Source organism: Cupressus sempervirens, chromosome 3 (genome assembly GCF_028749045.1).
Source record: "Cupressus sempervirens isolate cs-2001-9-10 chromosome 3, ASM2874904v1, whole genome shotgun sequence".
NCBI classification, from domain to species: Eukaryota; Viridiplantae; Streptophyta; class Pinopsida; order Cupressales; family Cupressaceae; genus Cupressus; species Cupressus sempervirens.
The window spans coordinates 867,230,314-867,248,972 of NC_143120.1; positions in this window are offsets into that span (position 1 = coordinate 867,230,314).

The following is an 18,659-nucleotide window of genomic DNA, read 5'->3' on the forward strand; positions in this document are numbered from 1 at the left end:
ATTGGCTCCTTTGTCATTTGTCAATTTTGAAGAGATGAACTGGTTAAGTTCCCTTTTGTAACGGTCATCTTAAAATCCTATATGTATCTAATTGAATGATTAGTAAAAAGTCAGCTAAATTTTGATGTAAGATACTTCATATTGTAGAGCCTAGTTGAATGTGTTTTATATAAATTATTTACCGTCTCATTGTTTGAGTTGTTTTTTAGTTAAAGTTATCTCTTTCAACTGAATTGAGTTAAGGAATAAACAAAGCTATGTTCCTCAATTCAATACAGTGAACTAAGGATAATAATAGTATTATCAAAGGTTAGGAGATCCTATCTTACAAAATTATTTATGTTAGCCCATTTCATATTAGATTTGGAATTATTCTGTTAAATGGGTAAATTCATAGATGGAATTCATTACTACATTGTCAAGTTCTACAGGTTCATAAGATGTATGAGTTCATAGATTTGGTCAACATTAGCACCTAAATATTTGCCTAAGTTAGTTCTTGTTTAGGCCTAACTTGGTTTACCTCTTCTATTCTTAGGTCAAGAACATACCCCCTTTGTAGGATTAGGAACAAATAGATTCATTGTAAATCATAACCATAAGAGAGTTGTACTAATAAATTTCAAAGGGAAATTAGTCGTTCAACTATGATTTCCCAATGGTTTTAATCAGTCATTGTTCAAAAATTTTGGGCATTCAATGAGTTAATAAAATTGAAAAATCTATTTACCAACACATCATACGTTACATGCATTATGAATCTACCAAAAGCATATACTCGATACACTAACAAATGAGCCCTACACACCTAAAGAGCACAAATTACAGTGCATAAGCTTGCAAAAAGGGTTAGGAAGTCCAAATACATGATTGGTTACATGGAAACAACATAGTTGATATGGAGCCTCTTGTGGTTGTAGCAGCTATATTAAATATTCCAATCTACAAAAATCTCTAATTTAAATATCATACTCACCATGGGGGAAAATAATTTCTTTAACCCTAAATATTTTTGAATAGATTTTTTCTATACAAAATTTATGTAGTTCTGTAAAATAAAAATACTACATATCATTCCAACCTACAAACACTCATAAGCTTTGAGAAATAGGAATTTACCTTAGGATCTTCTTATGCCAAGAGGTGTTCCTAAACAATCCAAGCACGAACTAAACAACAAACTCCTATCACCAAACAAACTCAACAAATAACAAAATGATGAATATAATTTTCTTTTTTTCATTATGAACCCAATTTGGTCAAAATTTCAACCAACTTGGGCATAAAAATCTAATTTGATCAAAACTTTGCCCAACTCAAACATAAATAACAAAAAAAAAATTAAAAATCATAGCCCAATATGGCCTTTAGTCAAAAAACAAGGGGAAATGTACTAGTGTTGAATATTTCATACCTAGTAAAACTTTCTTTGAATGAATTAATTTCATACCTTTCTCACTCATTTTCCCAAGTCTATAGTGTCATAGCATTCTATCAAAATATACAACAATTGTTTGTTCTCCTTGCTCAACTGTAGCAATTATTCATGAAAAATCTATTTTCTTTGAAACAAACAAAGTAGAAGGAACGGTATGACTTGTACAAAGATATAAGGTTCCTACTTTCACATCTTTTGCTACTACAATGGAACCTTTTGAAACCTTCCAATTTTTATCATTAAAAGTAACTATGCAACCCTCATTGCTTAGTCATCCTTCTGAAATTAAATTCCTACTCAACCTTAGAACATGTCTTACCTCATGTAGTAGCCAATTATTCCCATTATGCAACTTAATCTTAACATTTCCCTTTCTAACAATCTGAAAAGGTTCATTATCCCCCGAATAAACAAACCCAAAATCCCCTTGGACATAATCAATAAAATAACCTCTATGGGATGTACCATGAAATAAAGCCCCAGAATCTAAAACCCAAGAATCATCAACACTTTCTAAAGAAAGAAGCAAAGCATCCTCTTCAAATTTGTTACCACATTTTCCTCCTTGTTTCCATCGTGTTTGTCTCCTTCATTATTCTTTGAGTCCAAAAATATTTCTCCTTTTACCTTGTTTTACCACAATACCAACAATCTCTTGTTCCTCTAGATTGAGATCTCTTTCCCTTTGACTTTCCTCTTGATTTCCCATGGTTTCCAAAATTGTTTACTCTCTCAGTCATTTTTCCTATGCTTTGTACATTCAAAGAACTTCTTGGTGTAGATCCACTTGAGCTTTTCCAACAAGTTTCCTCACTCATAATAACACCAATCACATCATCAAATTTTATGGTATTAGATCCAGAAATATAATTACTCACAGCCATTACCAAGCCATTCTAGAATTCAGGCAAAGAACACAAAATCAAGAGAGAACTAATTTCTTCATCAAAATTAATATTCATAGAAGATAAATGACTAGTAACTACATTAAACTCATTTAAATGATCTACAATAGATCTACGTTCTGTTATCTTGATATTAAATAAACACTTAATGAGAAATAGCTTATTTGAAGCAGATGGCTTTTCATTTAGCATTGCTAGGGTTTTCATCATCTCTTCTATTGTCTTTTCTTTTTTAATGTTAAATGTCACTGATGGTTCCAAGCATAATCGAATGCTTCCAAGTTCCTTTCTATCTAGAATCTACCATCCTCATCTGTCATAGTTCCATGTTTCTTGGCTTTTCCTTCTAATGGCTTCCATAAATCCTTCTAATAAAGATAGTCCTCCATTTGTATTTTCCATAACTGAAAGCTCTACCCTTTAAATTTTTCAACCTTCATCTTACCCTCATCTTTCATTGCTTCCACTCAACCATAAGACTCCCACTCAACCGTGAGGCCTTTCGATAGAGGATAGCTATATATAAAAAATGACAATATCTGGCCAAGATAAAAATGATGATAGTCTGGCTCTAATACCACTTGTAAGGATTAACCATAGATAGAAATAACAGTAACATGCAAATATAACCAATATCATAAAATAATAGATCACACAAAAGAGAACACAAGACACAATGACTTAACGTGGTTCACCCAATCCCTTAGCTACGTCCACCAATACCAAGTCCAATATTATTATTGTCTAGTGAATACAATATGTGATCCCTTATAGCACAATACCACTACAAGAAGCTACAATATCAATGTATATTATGAAATTCCTAACCATAAACCTTTTTATACATTCTTTTGTCACTTAAAAATTAGGGCTAGAATAAGTCATCTAAATGAAAAATAGTAGCCAACACCTTTTATAATATAATGTCATTATTGGTTTCAGACACACTACCCTTGAAAAACCTTCATGGGGGCATTGCCCCTTGACCCCACCTTGTACTATGACAGGGAACACACTTGGGGTACTACCCTAGGACCTTGTAGGGGTGTTGCCCCTTAACCCCATCTTGGGGGTGCTTCTCCCAAACCCCCATAGAAATAATCTAGGGGAAACTATGCCAAATAAGCTTCTAAGTCAGATTAGGCTCCACATCACAACATTACTTGCATTGCATGTGGAAGGTATGGTCACATTCCAATTAATTGTATGAGATTTCATTTTGGAGGAATTCCTAGAAATTGGAGGAATATTGGAATGACATATCATCATTATCATAAGGTCATTCATTTAAGTAGAGACTATTGGTTCTAAGCATCAACACCCAAGGAAGAAGACACCAAAGGAAAGGGTAAATTTAATGCAAATGAGATTCATGATCAAATGGGTAAGACTTGGAAAAAGAAGATAGAATAAAGTGGATCATGTAACGCTATAGTCGGTGGAACCTCATCCAATGGATCAGATGAAACCTCTACTACCAAATGATTCATGCAAAGAGGTATGGAAATACATTAGTATTGTTATATATTACATTAGTTCCTTAAATTAATGAAGTCCATATCAACATAATGTATGATGTAATAGGATAACTCATGCGATATTAGAAGTTAGTACACTCATTGGGTCATACCAAGAAAAGAAGTCAGTAGAAGCTGAGTGTTAACCAAGTATGTGATGTGAATGGTATGTTTGCTATGACAACTAAGCTAGTGATATAAGTATTGCTTGATTGATTATTCTATGGTAAAAAATGAATTTAATGAGAGAATGCATAAGAAGAATTAAAAATCCACCTCAACTCATTGAGAAGTACAAAGATGATATTATTTCTTGTTGACACTAATATTACACTTTTCCAAGTTGTTGAACCAAGGGTTGATTGGATAAAACCCATGGATTATGAGATAAACATTGATCAAGCTATAAAAGCTAGATGGGCATTACTGAATGAACCTGTGAACAAGTTGGCTAAACATTTTGGCACCTATTCAAGCAAGAGAAGGAAAAAATCAAATTAAAAATTACTTGCCTCAAGTTAAAAATGAAAACAAGGAAGATGATAGATACTCTAGAGGGTGCATTGGGTGAATGAAAGGAGAAGGAAGTATTAATTCTTACCTAGGGGAAATGCGAAGATATATAACAAGAAGAGGTTAAAGGAAAATAACTTGCAGTTGTTGTGGGTAAAGATAAGAAAGGAAGGAGAAATCAACATGCCACACCTCAAAGCCCCAAAGCTACAAGGTCTAGGACCAAAGCTACATTTAAGGTCACTCCACCTTTGAATATAGTAGTTTATAGAGTAATTAAACTTGCACAATCATAAGTCTTTACATATCAGAAGAGGAAAGATGTTCCTACATCCTCAAGTCAACAAAATAGGAGGAGAAGGAAGTTGGGTGTGTACACCAAGTTGGTGTACAAATTAGTTGACACCCCCATTAAAAAAACAAAACTCTCAATAACCCAATCAATTTTTATAAAAACCAATCCATTCTTTAAAAGGTAAAATGTTATCCAAGATTGGTCGTATTAATATAATAATAACTTGATCAAGTTATTTAAATTTATAATTCTTAAAAACCCAATCAGATTTTATAAAACTTGATCAGGTTTTTAAGAACTATAAAAAGTTATTGTTGCCCACATTTTAGGGATAGTTATTTTTTCTTTTCCCTCCATGGTACCCTGCAAACAAGATATTTATTCATTTTATTTTTCTTTTATGTATTTTTTCCATCATAGTTTGTAATTTTGTTTTATAATTTGTAAGATTTATATTTTTATTTCATAATTTGCAAGATTTGTAATTTTTTTTTAAATTAATATTAGATGCATCTACAAATCCAAGAAAATAAGGTAGAGCTAAATGACCACCTCCAGCACAAACAACACAATCAAACCCTCCACCCGCAGTGACACAACCACAAAACACTCCAACCATTTGTTGGAAACTACAATTGGAACAATTTAATGTTATCATTAATGTCAAATCTATTAGTGAGACAATTTTCTATCTGGTCTAAATGTCAAATCTATTTGATTGATGAAGAGGATTTGAGAAGTTGTTCATAACAAGAATAGCTAGAGGAAAAGTTGAGTTATGAAGAGGAAACTACAAATGGACATTATTTTAGTTAGACTTTGACAAGATAAAGTGATTGCTTAAATCATATGGCAAGTAAAGAAAATAGTAATGTTCAAGTCTTGGAAGTGTGAGTCAAGATACATCAAATATATAAACTTGATAGAGTAAATGAGTAAAATACTAAGGAATTCTAATGAACATGTCGAGTGACGCTAGTGTCAACCAAGCCATAGTAAGTTCTGAGAAAATTAAGTGTTGACCAAGCATCAATGTCAACCAACTGATATTGTTGCTATTGAGCAAGAAGTTTTATATCGACCGAGTAACTAAGTGATGACAGAGTGTCATAAATTAGTGTTGGTCGAGGAACAACATTTTAATTGTTTGCGAGGAATCATAATTTCCATCTGACTAACTTGATAACTTGGGATATGGAAAATATGTTGAAGATAAGGATCGATGAGTTGGATCATTTAATTCTAAGAGAGGATTAGGTAATCAACCTAAGAGATGAATTCAAGGATAAATTTCTAGGAAAGAAGAAATAAACAGAATGGCAATTAGATACATTATATTTGATGGATCAAATCATGAACCCTAAGATCTACAATGTTGATTAGGAGGAAAAAGATTAAAGCTACCTATTTAAGGAGGTACAGAGAAAACTTTCAAGAGAGTGTAGACTGTAGAGAAGTTATGCACATGAGAAGTTCCAAAAAGTTGGAGTTGTTACTAATGTTGTTGACTAGAAACTCTAAGTAGAAGGCTTAATTGAGTTGAGAAGAAGTGAAGGGTAATTGCTTAAAGGGTTGCCAGGAGAATCTAAGATTGATAGGACAATGGAGGCTAGACAATAAGTTAGTATTAGGAGTTGAACAAAGATTCGAACATGCAAAGTGAATTGTACTTAACAGATCAAACTTGATATTACTTTCTGACCATTGTGAAGAGTATTTGAAATCCTTTAATCAAGGTTGACCTAATAGTCATAAGGACTTAATAGTCTATGTAAATCCTTTAACCAGGTGACATTCTAATAAAATGTTCCAAAGTCCTCTAACAAGGCCACTCCTAATACGGTGATTAAATCCTTTAAAAAGGTCTAATTTCATAGTGTGTATTGTAACCTTTAAAAGGGTTGGCTCCTAATAGGGCTCACTTTACACTACTACATCTGAGCCCAGTTTTCAACCATTATTGGTCAAAATTTTGACTTACATTTTGACCAAACTTCGACCAACGTCGACCAAGTCATTAGTTGGAATTTTTTCGGTCAAAAGTTTGACCAACATTCTGGTTGGTCAAAATTTTGACCAATACGTTGGTCGAAAAACCTTTAAAACCCAACTGCAAGTTTGCCTAGAATTGTTCAAAATTTTGACCATTGAAGATTTCCATTTCGACCAATATAAGTAGAAATTTCGACCAACGATGGTAGAAAGTTTTGGCCAAGAAAGCTGAAAAAGTTCGACCAATGAAAGTAGAACTTTTGACCATTATAGGTAGAAATTTTGACCAATGAAGGTCAAAAATTTTGACCAATGAAGGTGGATAATGTTGACCAATAAAGGTAGAAATTTTGACCAATGATGGTCGAAAAGTTTGACCATTGAAGGTAGGAAATATTGACCAAGAAGGTAGAACTTTCGACCAATGAAGGTCGATAATTTTGACATCTGAAGGTAGAAATTTCTACCAACGCCTGGGTGTAAAAAAATTTTTCAGGCATTCTATAAAATAGTTCACATGTTTTCCCTATGATATGACATTTTGCATGCATCTTGCAGTGTCTCATCTGGCTGATGATGGATTATGGAGAGTGATCTGAAACGATGACGCTAAAAAACATCACAATCAAATCCAAAATGAACTTGCATTACAAATGGATTGTGGAAATCTAATATTGTTGATTTTGCATGCATGTAATCAACAATATCAGATTTCCACAATCCATTTGTAATGCAAGTTCATTTTGGATTTGATTGTGATGTTTTTTAGCATCATCGTTTCAGATCACTCTCTGTAATCCATCATCAGCCGGATGAGACACTGCAGGATGCATGCAAAATGTCATATAATAGGGAAAGCATGTGAACTGTTTTATAGAATGCCTAAAAAATATTGACAATAACTAATCAAATTGTCGTAAACACCGACAGTAACTAATATGCTTCTTCATTAATATGCCTGATACAATAACCAAACTTGGCAACTATGCAAAACAACTTACACGCTAAAAGGAAATCATTTAGGAGATACAAAATTTGAACAACCATATATTAAGATTCTACAATAAAACATCACTTGCTTGAGTCTGATAGTTGAGATTAAGTTCGTCATCCTCTCTACAATATGTTCTGATGGCCTGCACATCCACAAAAGTTCCAGCATCTCGAATTTGTAGAATAAGAATTGTTTCGTAGCGAATGGAAATGATTGACAGTAAATCATCATATAAAAAGACTCCCGTGTGAAGCATGAATAGCAAAGGAAATGAATATGGGTGATAGGGAAGAGAATTCAATAATAGAGGCTTTTAACTTTAGTTATATATAGTCATGATATGGGTAATGCACAACTGCCTCCTATATTCACGTTCAATCCCACAGATGAAGAGCTCATAACACATTATCTCATTAAAAAAAATTTAGACAGCAATTTCATAGGAAGGGCCATTACTGAAGTGGACCTCAACAAGTGCGAGCGTCAGGGAGGGTTCAATTCCCTCCTATATTATTTACTGTGCATATAATCCCACACACCCATTTGATCTCGAATGATATGTAATAAATGTTGAGTGTTTGTGTTGAGTGCTGAGTAAGGCTTATCTATTTGGCACAAAAGAAAACTTTAAGTCTTGTACCAAGGAAGCAACTGAGCCAATTTCTTTGTCAATAAGGGTGCAGTTTTGCTAGTGTATCCTTCACAATTTTTGTATCTACAAATTTTGAGGAATGATCCTTGATCTTCCTCTTACAATAAGACATACATTTGAGATCTATCATAAGAGTGGGGACCAATGTGAAAATCTGAGTCTAAGTTGATGATAATTTCCTATAAATGTTGTTTAATCCAATTTTTGTTATAGGATATCAAACAATCAGCCCTTATTCAAGATTGGATGTGTTTATTGTTATAATGGAATTTCAAGGCCTTCACCTACTTTGATGCTTTTGATGTATGATTTTGAATAAAGATATTAAATACAACATTAAAATATACCACCTTAAATGTATGTTTTCCATGGTGTTTAAATAGTGAAATAATATTCACTTTATATGTTGTATGGGAGGAATTTTTGTTTTTTGTTATTTCAAAGCCTTTCATATGAAATGGTGGTTCCTTGATTGTTTTGCTCACTATCAAGATATTTTCCAAATGGTAAAATTAAACTACCATCTTTGGAACTTATCAATGAACAATTCTTGGAAAGTAAAATGGATAGTAAATATCACTTTAAATCCACAATTTACAAAGGTGTTGAAGCTTCCATTGTGTACCCACGAAGCAAGCTAAACAGACTTATAGTAATAGAGATCAAATATTGCATAACTACCTTTTTTTGTTTAGTCATCTTGATGTAGCACGTTATTTCTATGGATATTTAGTGCTCAGGCTTTTGGTACCTCTTCTACATCTCCTGCTTGTAGTTGCTTCCAGTCTTTTTGATCTTAATAATTTTAGTCGTCTAGCTTGTCTTTTTGCTAGTTTTCTGATGGCATGTTTTTCTTGCAAACTTTGGGTTACAATTTGAATTACCTTGAGCTTCTTTATTACTTATAATTTCTAGAAACTACAATGTTGGATGTTACTATTTACCAGTTAAGTCTGACTAGCAGTAATAATAGTATCATGGTAAAGTTGATTAAAAGGTACAGTATGATGATGTGTGGCACAATATGTTCATGTTTGTTCATGTATGTTCATTTCTTGACATCTCTATTTCTTAGGCTTCTCTAAGATTCTCATCTTACTCCAAAAATCAATGCAGCAGGCCTTCTTAAAATGATACTTGCCCTCATGAATAACCATAAAGTGACTGTGTGCTTTAGTTAAATCGAATAGTGGACAGACATCCATTTTTGAAAATTACCCATGCATGGGTAAACTCCAAATCAACAAAGAATGATACAACTTTGAGAAGCAACATTGATTAAAGCTCACACTAATGGTCCCTTAAATTACAATATGATGAGGTCTAGGCAAAGAACTAAACAATGTTATGGATCTTTAGTAGACAATTGTGAAACATGAATGATGTTTTCTCTTCCTAAGTATTTCTACGGCAACACCTTAACCAAATCATAATGATTGTAGCTATCAGATCTCAATGACTGATCTATATCACCAATTTTGATGGATCTAATTGGTAGGAGTTACTTTGTGATGGCCTAAAAAGAAGAGTCAAATCAAGGGAGAATCTTCTCGTGATTTTCATAAAAATAAGCTGATTTATGTTGGACTGCAATTATAGAAGGAAGAAAAAGAGAAACTAGATAGATAGAAATAGAAGAGTTGACAATGCAATCCAATAGAGCAATAGAGAAGAAGAGCTCAATCAACTTCATACACGTTGCAAGTAAGAGAAGAAAAATAGTAGAGCCATAAGAAAAAATTTAAAAGAGCCTATGTATAAGTTTGAAGAACAAGACACCTATTGTCATAGAAATTCTGAAATCTGGCCTCTTCTTCCTTTCTTTTCTTGACACCTATTGTATATCTAGTCTAATACATCTTGACACTTTTCTCAATAGAGTTTACACTGATGTTGTTTTCTATACATATATTAGATCACAATAGTAACATCATAGAACAAATTGTGTATAATAAGACACCAGATACTTAAATAGTCCACACAATAAGGCATCAAAAGCAATAAAAGACAATTTAGAGAGGTTCACAATGATGAGTTAATGTGCATGGTTTGCATATACGCAATATTGCACTAATTGTTCATAGTAGACAAAATATATGTGCATTGTTAGGCAGCTTCTGCCTAACAAAGCCTACTCTTAAGTTCCCATAATCAAAAACTATATGGTATGCACTCATGAAAATATCTCCGAGAATCCTTAAAAAAATAAGTGTTTACAAAAACTTACACTAAATCTATGTTTGCAAATAGAAAAGGAAAAATTACATGGCACAACATACCATGTCGGACCCAATTGGTGGAGGAACATCCATGCCCACAAATTCGCTTAGGCACCTAGCAGCAGCACCTTCACCAACTTTCAGAATATATGCTTCCTACAACACCCACATGGAATGGATTAAAATATTTCTTAAAATAGTGAAAGTTAAATATGATACAATACATCCATTTAGAAAAATGAAACATATACTGTGAAAATTAAATAGAGATCCTAGTGCACTTTTCAGTTGTCTTAGCATTGAGACATCTATTGACAATTAGTATGTGACTGGGTCATATAATTTTAATCTTATTTCTAAGAGTAAAAATGCAAGGGAATGTTAACTTCCAATTTATGGATAGAAGGACAACATGTCAATAGAGTTCTAGGATAGATTTGGAGAATAGTATACAAATATGATTTATGGATAGTAAAAAGGATTTGTAAATGGAGTTTAAGGTTATATTTGGATCATAATATATAAGCATGAAGTATTAGCCATTGATCTATTGACACATAATCTTTATGATAATCATTGACTTGTACATAAGGATGTTATTCAAAGGTGTGCATCTATGTATTCATAACAATCTTGGGAGTTCTTGCATGTGTGGCTGGCAGGATCTGTGTTGCCCATTTGTTAAGTGCAAACACAAAATATGACTATGTTGGGTCGATGGAAAAAACTTGTGCTGCTTGTCTCGATGGAGATCTCCACACAGTTGAAGAAATCCCAGTTGACAAGCCTGCTTGAGATTATTATTATACCTTAAACAAGAAAAACTAAAATCAATAGCTCTTCCCGCCACATTGCAAAATTATAGAAGTAAAAAAGTGTCAATAAAGAAAAGCCCAATATAGAACACATAAGAATATATGGTTTGCAAAAGCCACCAACATATCTATAAAGAAGTTGCCAACATTTCATTGGGTTGAAGTCATCTGTTGCATTGTTTTATCCATCTTTCAATAGTTTTGAACATCCTAGTTCAGAAGGATCAGACACTATTTCCTTCAACATGAGAGTGAAAAACTTTTAGTACATCTATCATCAAGGTTTTCACTAGGAATCCCTTGACACAATTTTGGGTCATTACATAAGTTTCCAATATCAGTCTTCTTATGGGGAGGAATCCAGCATTTTATTCCATCATTCAGTTGGATCAATACAATTATACAAAGCCTCTAAAGTAGAATGCTCAAAAAAATCACTAAGACCTGAAATATTTTCCTTCAATTTAATCACCCTTCATCCAACTGTTGTTATATTGAGTTTAAGTCACTTTTCACTAAATTTATGATAACATCCAAGGCATATTTTGCATGCAATTCACTATTCCTTTCAATTACATTACAATCAATTGAAATGTCATCATCTACCTTTTCGTGTTCACCAATAACTGTAAGTTGAATCTTGTTGCAGCTCTACCTCATATTTTAGTTGAATTTCACTTTTATAATCATTTGTCTCTTTTTCTTTGAAATATTTACAACTTGCTTCTTGGTTGATCTAGAACTTTACTTTTCACTTCAAGCTCATTTTTAGCTTTTATTAAAAGAGATAAAGCTACCACTTCAGCTACTTCTTCCTCTTTCCATGGTTTTAAGATGGTTTTCCTTCATGCTAAATCTCACATTTTTTCTTCATATTTCCAAGGCCTACCCAATAATAAATGACATGGATCCATCAGTACGACATCATAGCACTTCAACCTCATATGGATCAGTTTTGAGAGCAACAAGACAAAACTTATCTGCAAGTGCACTATGACGCTTCTTTAACCAGGAATTGATTCTTGGAATGTGCTCATCAAATTATTAGTACATCCACCATTTATGATCACCTTATATACCACATCCTTATATTTGCATTACATTCGGAAGACTTCAAGACACATTTTCTTTTCCAACTAATTTTAGGAGTTTTCTTGTCTCAAGATATTAAGTTTCTTCCCAGCATTAGGTTCTCTCTTGATTCAGCCTCAACTTTTTTTGTCCAAGGTTTTTATTCTTCTTGGGCTACCATAACCCTTTTAGGGTTTTGAGGGAAATCTATAGTATTATGGCCCTCATCACAAATAAAACACTTCAAGGGCTTTTGCTCTCTAGACAGTGGCTTTCGTGCCCTCTACCTCTAAAATTTCCCCTTAATCAAAGTCAACCTTCACATTCTTACTTTCTTCAAGCTCTTCACTCATGATAGGTTCTAAGGAACCTCTTTCCCTTTGCTTGGATAGCTTTAATACTTTACCCATTATTTAGTTTTTCTAGATTAGTCTCTCCTTGGTCTTCAAGGCATATTCATATGTCTCATCTACAATATGAACTTTAACCAATGCTAGCTCCTCTTGATGTTGACATTTGATTCTATTCCATACTAGGCAGCCACTTGTGCTTCACTTTACCTGTTTGAATTTGAAATCTCATAAACTGTCAGCATAAGTTTCCACTAATTGATTTATTTTAAAATTTGAAATTATTTAAACAAGTTATCTTGATGATCTGAGGGAAAAAATTGAGTTTTCAGATGTTTCAGCATCTGAAGCCAAAGTCAAATGTTGTCTTTTCCCTTTCTTCTTGAACTCTACACATTTTCCCACCATAAGGCTGCATGCAATTTCCACTTAGAAGCAGGACATTTTATTCTTTTTGGATCATTGTTGTCCATTTCTTCCATCTCTAAGTACTTTTCCAACTCTTGGACCCAATTTAAAAATGCATTTGAGTTTAGCTCATCTTTTAAAGTCGAAAATATCAACCTTTATCTTATTATTCTATTATGTCAATGCCTCGAGAAGCCTCTCCATAGGATTTGATATCCTAGCACCTTTCACTGAGCTCTCTAGTTCCTCTTCAGACACATCCACTTTTTATCTCTCCTCAAGGCTATCTACTCTTCGAATCAATTCACCAGTGTTCCTTCGAGGACATGCATTCCTCTTGCCCTTCTCTCAATTGACATGGCCTCCCCTCTAGGCCATTACAGATTGCTTTGATACTAAAAAAAATGCAGATAATATCTTTGTAACTCCTAGTTCTCAGTTATAAAAAAGTCAAAAAGATAACTGTACATGCATTTGATTAATTTCAAACAACCATGGACACAAAATATAGTTAAAACAAAAGTAATCTGTGGCATGTATTTTCCACAAACAAAGCACAGAGAATTGTTCCATAAACAAAATCCTCTTATACTGATCCCCACACTCACGGCCTCCCCCTCACCAGCATTTTAGTAGCGGATATTGAGATAGATGTTGGTGAACCTAGCTCCCTTCCTCTACCCCATTCATTGGACATATTAAACCCCCACTCCAAAACCCTTCATTCCCATCTAAAAAATTTTCTACATGTCTAAAATAAATGAGAATGATGAAGGTGAAGAGGGAATAGAGGATCCCTGGTATTGGTATGTTAGCTATTTGGCTTCCTTTGCTGTTGGATTTTGGGGATTTTTTACCCTTGTTTGTGCAAGGAAAGTGTGGCGAAGAAGATATGTCAACATGGTGGATGAAGTTGTTGTTAGCTTTTGTGATTTTTTTTTCAAGGAGTTAAAAGGTTACCAAAAGCCAAATCATAGATTTCAGCTCAAGATAGTGCTTCTACTTCATGAACAATAAAACAAGAAATGCATTTCTAAATCTATATTTTTTAGTAGTAGGAAGACCTTGCAAAACTAGTGGCAAATCACATTCAATATTGTAGAAGAAGAGTATTGTAGCAGCATCATTTGTATCTTCAAACTATGTATGCAGAAACTATCTATATAGAAGATTAGAATTTTGAGAAAGAACATACATATTTTAATTACAGATATTTCTCACCCCTTACTTCTAATTGTTAATTATTAGTATAACGCATTACCTTGTTAATAAATATATTATACTAATTAGACTAAACAATTAGAAAAGCAGTTGCCTAGTAAAAGGGAAAATGAATCTACCCTTGTCTCTGACAAAAGTTTTCCCATCTAACAAAAGTGTCAACATGGTGCTCAAGAATGTACAATATAAATAGGAAAACATGGTGCTCAAGAATGTTAGATTTGTTAAAGTTGATAAAAATGATTGGGTAGAGGAAAGCAAAGAGATGTCACTATTTATCATTGTGAATGATGAACTTGTCAATATCATCAAATTGATCAAATATGGACTTCATCATCAAAAGAGACAGAAGAATCAACAAGTGTGTGATCATGATAGAACATGATCATCAAGAGAGATAGAACATGAGCATGATCAGAACCATTGGTACACTCTGGACGACTATAAATTATAAAGATACACACATCTTAAAGACTAGGAAGTCAAGTCTCTCATGTCATTTGAGATGCATATTCTTGAGGATGCTAATAAGTGGTCTTTTATTATATTTTTATTAGCATGGAACCCTCACTTGGAGAAAAGTTTGAAGAGGTTGTAGTCTTTAAACAATACATTTTCTAAAAGATCTACACAATGAGCATAGAATATATGTTTGGATAAGAGCATGCTTGGACAATAAATGGAAGGAGAACATTTCATATTTCTGATTGCATAATTAATTTCCAATAGCAAATTAATACCTTTACCACTATAATTCACATTATGGCCTTCGTCACGAGCAGGTTCTGTGGTAGGATATGAAAGCTGCAATAAAATCTTATGCACATTGTTATGTAGTCAATTTATGTTCAAAACTAATACCAAAAAATAAAAGGATCAACTATTCAATTTCATTTACTTTTCATCTAACCAATTTACCTATGAGATATCATTTGGTGAACTGGATTCTTGAGCAAGGCTTATAGATTATTCGCGTAGGCGTGCAGCCACAAATTTATAGCCTTCCTTCAAGGCAAGTTTTCTATCTTCATCTGTGACCTCCACATTGAATTTTGTGCCCTGTATTTTTTGCTTAATATCATCAATTTTGTATGTATGGTTTCACTAAACAAAATTTTTTGCAACATTATATTAAAAAAAATTATTTCATATCATTGCTCCTACTTACAACTCGAGATTGGAGATTCATATAGCCACCAGAGCCAAGTTTGCGTTGGCCAAACTTTTCTAGCCTCGCTTTTGTAGCCACGGATGTGTCCTGCAATCTATGAACAATTTCAAAAATCTTAGATTATATATTTACAAATATGAATAATTAGTGCATGATTACAATTTACTTAATACTATCATGACATACCTCTTTTTGCCCTGTGCTGCTTCATTAGCTCTATCTTCACATAGCCTTTTCTCCTTTGCATCTTCTACTATTTCATTCCACTCCATTGGTAGAATCATAGCTGGATGGTCATACTTTGGGTTATCCTTAAGAGCCCTTCTATATTGATCCCTCACAGTCTTTATATGCTTTGCTGCTCTTTTGAGAAGTAGGCCATTGTCAAACATGTCTTTTCCAAATTTCTCGTCAAAAGATGCAATGAGCTGATTTTTTAATTCCACGGTTTGTAATTTCCACCTTTTTAAAAACAAATAGATTGTTAGATCAATAGCTTTAATATATTACAGTAAATGAAAGAAAAGAAAAATTATGTAGAAATGATATGAAACTACGTACCTTTTACGTATGGTGGGTCCAAATAGTCTCAATGTCATATGAAAAAGATGTTCAAAGAAAACATTATTACCTACAAAAACATAAAGGATTTATCAGTCCAAAATGAGTAATATAAAAATAAATTAAATTTACACTTTAAATAAAAACAATTTTAAAGCACCTGGAAGCTTTCGTTCTTTTAACGGAAACATAGTTTTCTTATTCAGCAATAATGTCCCTTCATATGAACTAGTACTAATCACACAAACTGCTCCAGGAAATGGACCAACTTCAGCAGTACTACTCTCTGCTGGTCTATCAACTAAAACATCATGACAATTAAAGTAGACACCAAATGAATTAAAGCATACTTATGGATATAATCAAATTGAAGAAATTGACTAGCAAAAATGTTTTTTCCTTACATTCCATTAAGGATTTAATTCAGGATAATCAAATAGTATATTAAAGATACCATATTTTTAGAATTCATGATATATTGTTGTTTATGTTTATGATAAGATAATGTGTGATTTTTAAACATCTATGTTTAGGATAGCTTTCAATGGTCCATGGTCTATTATCACAGTGAGAGTTCAAGAATATAAAAGTATCTATGCACATACATCGTAGAGAAACATAAAAGACAAAATTAAAATATATTTTTTTAATGATGTTTCAGTTTACTTTTGGATTCAAAGGTTAGACTGTTTTTTCCATGTGAATCTGAAACATTAATTCAAAAAGTAGCACAAAATCTTGCCTATGTAGTACAATATATGTATGTATGTATGTATGTGTGGTGTGTGTATGCATGTGTTTGTGTGTATGCAAGCTTTTGTAGACATCATTTAAGCACTGATATGCTACTTTGTTGTTCATCAACTTGTACAAATACATTAAAAAATATAGCAAAACAAGGTTTTACCAGTTCTACTGGGCATAGATGAGGATGTTTGCATGGCCCTTGTTGCCAACAATGCACTAGACAATAGTGGACTGGCAACCGAAGGAGGAGTCCGCACATCATCATGAGCTAAGGAATACAATATTGTTAGCAAAGACATTTTCAATGGATAAAGATCAAATGGGATACTAGCTAGAAATGTCCACACAAAAAAAGTAAGTGTTATAATGTTGATGAAAACAAACAAAGTGCTACTTACACGAAGGTTGTGCGCAACGACCATCACCATGTTCACCATTCTCTTTAAATGCAAAACCATCGGTAGGCATTCGCATAATGTCATCTTGACTTCTATTGCATGCATGGTAATCCATAAATTGTGCCAAGGTAGCGCACCTGAATAACCGTTGAAGACATGGAATAATGGGAATGTACCGAAGAACCTTGTGAGGCACTTTTTTTGTTATTTGATCTTACCGATATCTAATACTATGACAATCAAGGCATTCTGCTGCAAATTCATATTGTTTATGATATAGAATGTGATCATTGGGACATGCATGTATTGTTTGATACTTCATTCCAATCTGATCCATAATGTTAGATAATTCTCAGTACGAATGAGGCAAAATGTTTGATGGTGGTAACAAAAACTCACTAATCAACCTACAACAACAAATATGCATTGTTAATATAATGAATAGTAATTGTATGCTAACATTGAAGATGACAAAAATGACATACCTTAGCATACGTAACATTGCGACATTAGATATATCATTCATAACCTTTAAGTTCACCAACAACACTATAGCCGAGAGTAGAGTTGTTTGGGAGCCTTTGTATAAGGGCTTGTGTGCCTTCTCAAGTAAAGGTATATCAAGACCATCTTCATCATCATTATCAAATTTTCTAGTACCATCATTGTGAGCCTCTTCATCACCTGCCCCAATACTATCTTCTTCAATCATGTCCTCTGGCACGTTATCATCTTCTTCCATGAGAGTGTTATCCTCAGATTGGATATTCACACCTCCATGTTCCTCCAATAGGAAATCCACATTCAGCAATGGACAAAAATCGTGGCCCCCTTCAACATGACCATGTTGCCTACAATGACTCTGGGCTATTGTGATTAGAATTCTTTGAGTCTTTAAGCCTTTACACTTCTTGCAAGGACAATAACATTTATTAGGTTTTCTTCAGAACTGAGCCCACAATGCAGCCATTGTCTCATTTTGTTTAGCATTCATATTGTCAGGCGTGGTCTTTCTTCATAGGAAAATATATCTGCAAATAAATTGGACATGTTGTGATTAATATTTATATCTGCACATATGGTTTTTCTTGATTAATGTTTTCAAATGTAACTAAAATGATCCTATAATTTCTAGAAGGAGTAGATGTTTGCAAAATGTGCAGTACCACCCTTCTACCAAAAAAACACACCTAGTATAGAATAATGGATAAGATCAACAAAAGAATAATATTGATCCTTCTATTGATACGTCTTTTGAAGGTTCAATAAGATTCTAATTTTGCTAACCCACTCTGTTTTATCTGCTATACTTTCTACTTTCAGCACAATTGCACTATGTGCTAGAATAGAAAGCCATGAAACAAAGATTAGCAACCATTTGAGCATAGAAGG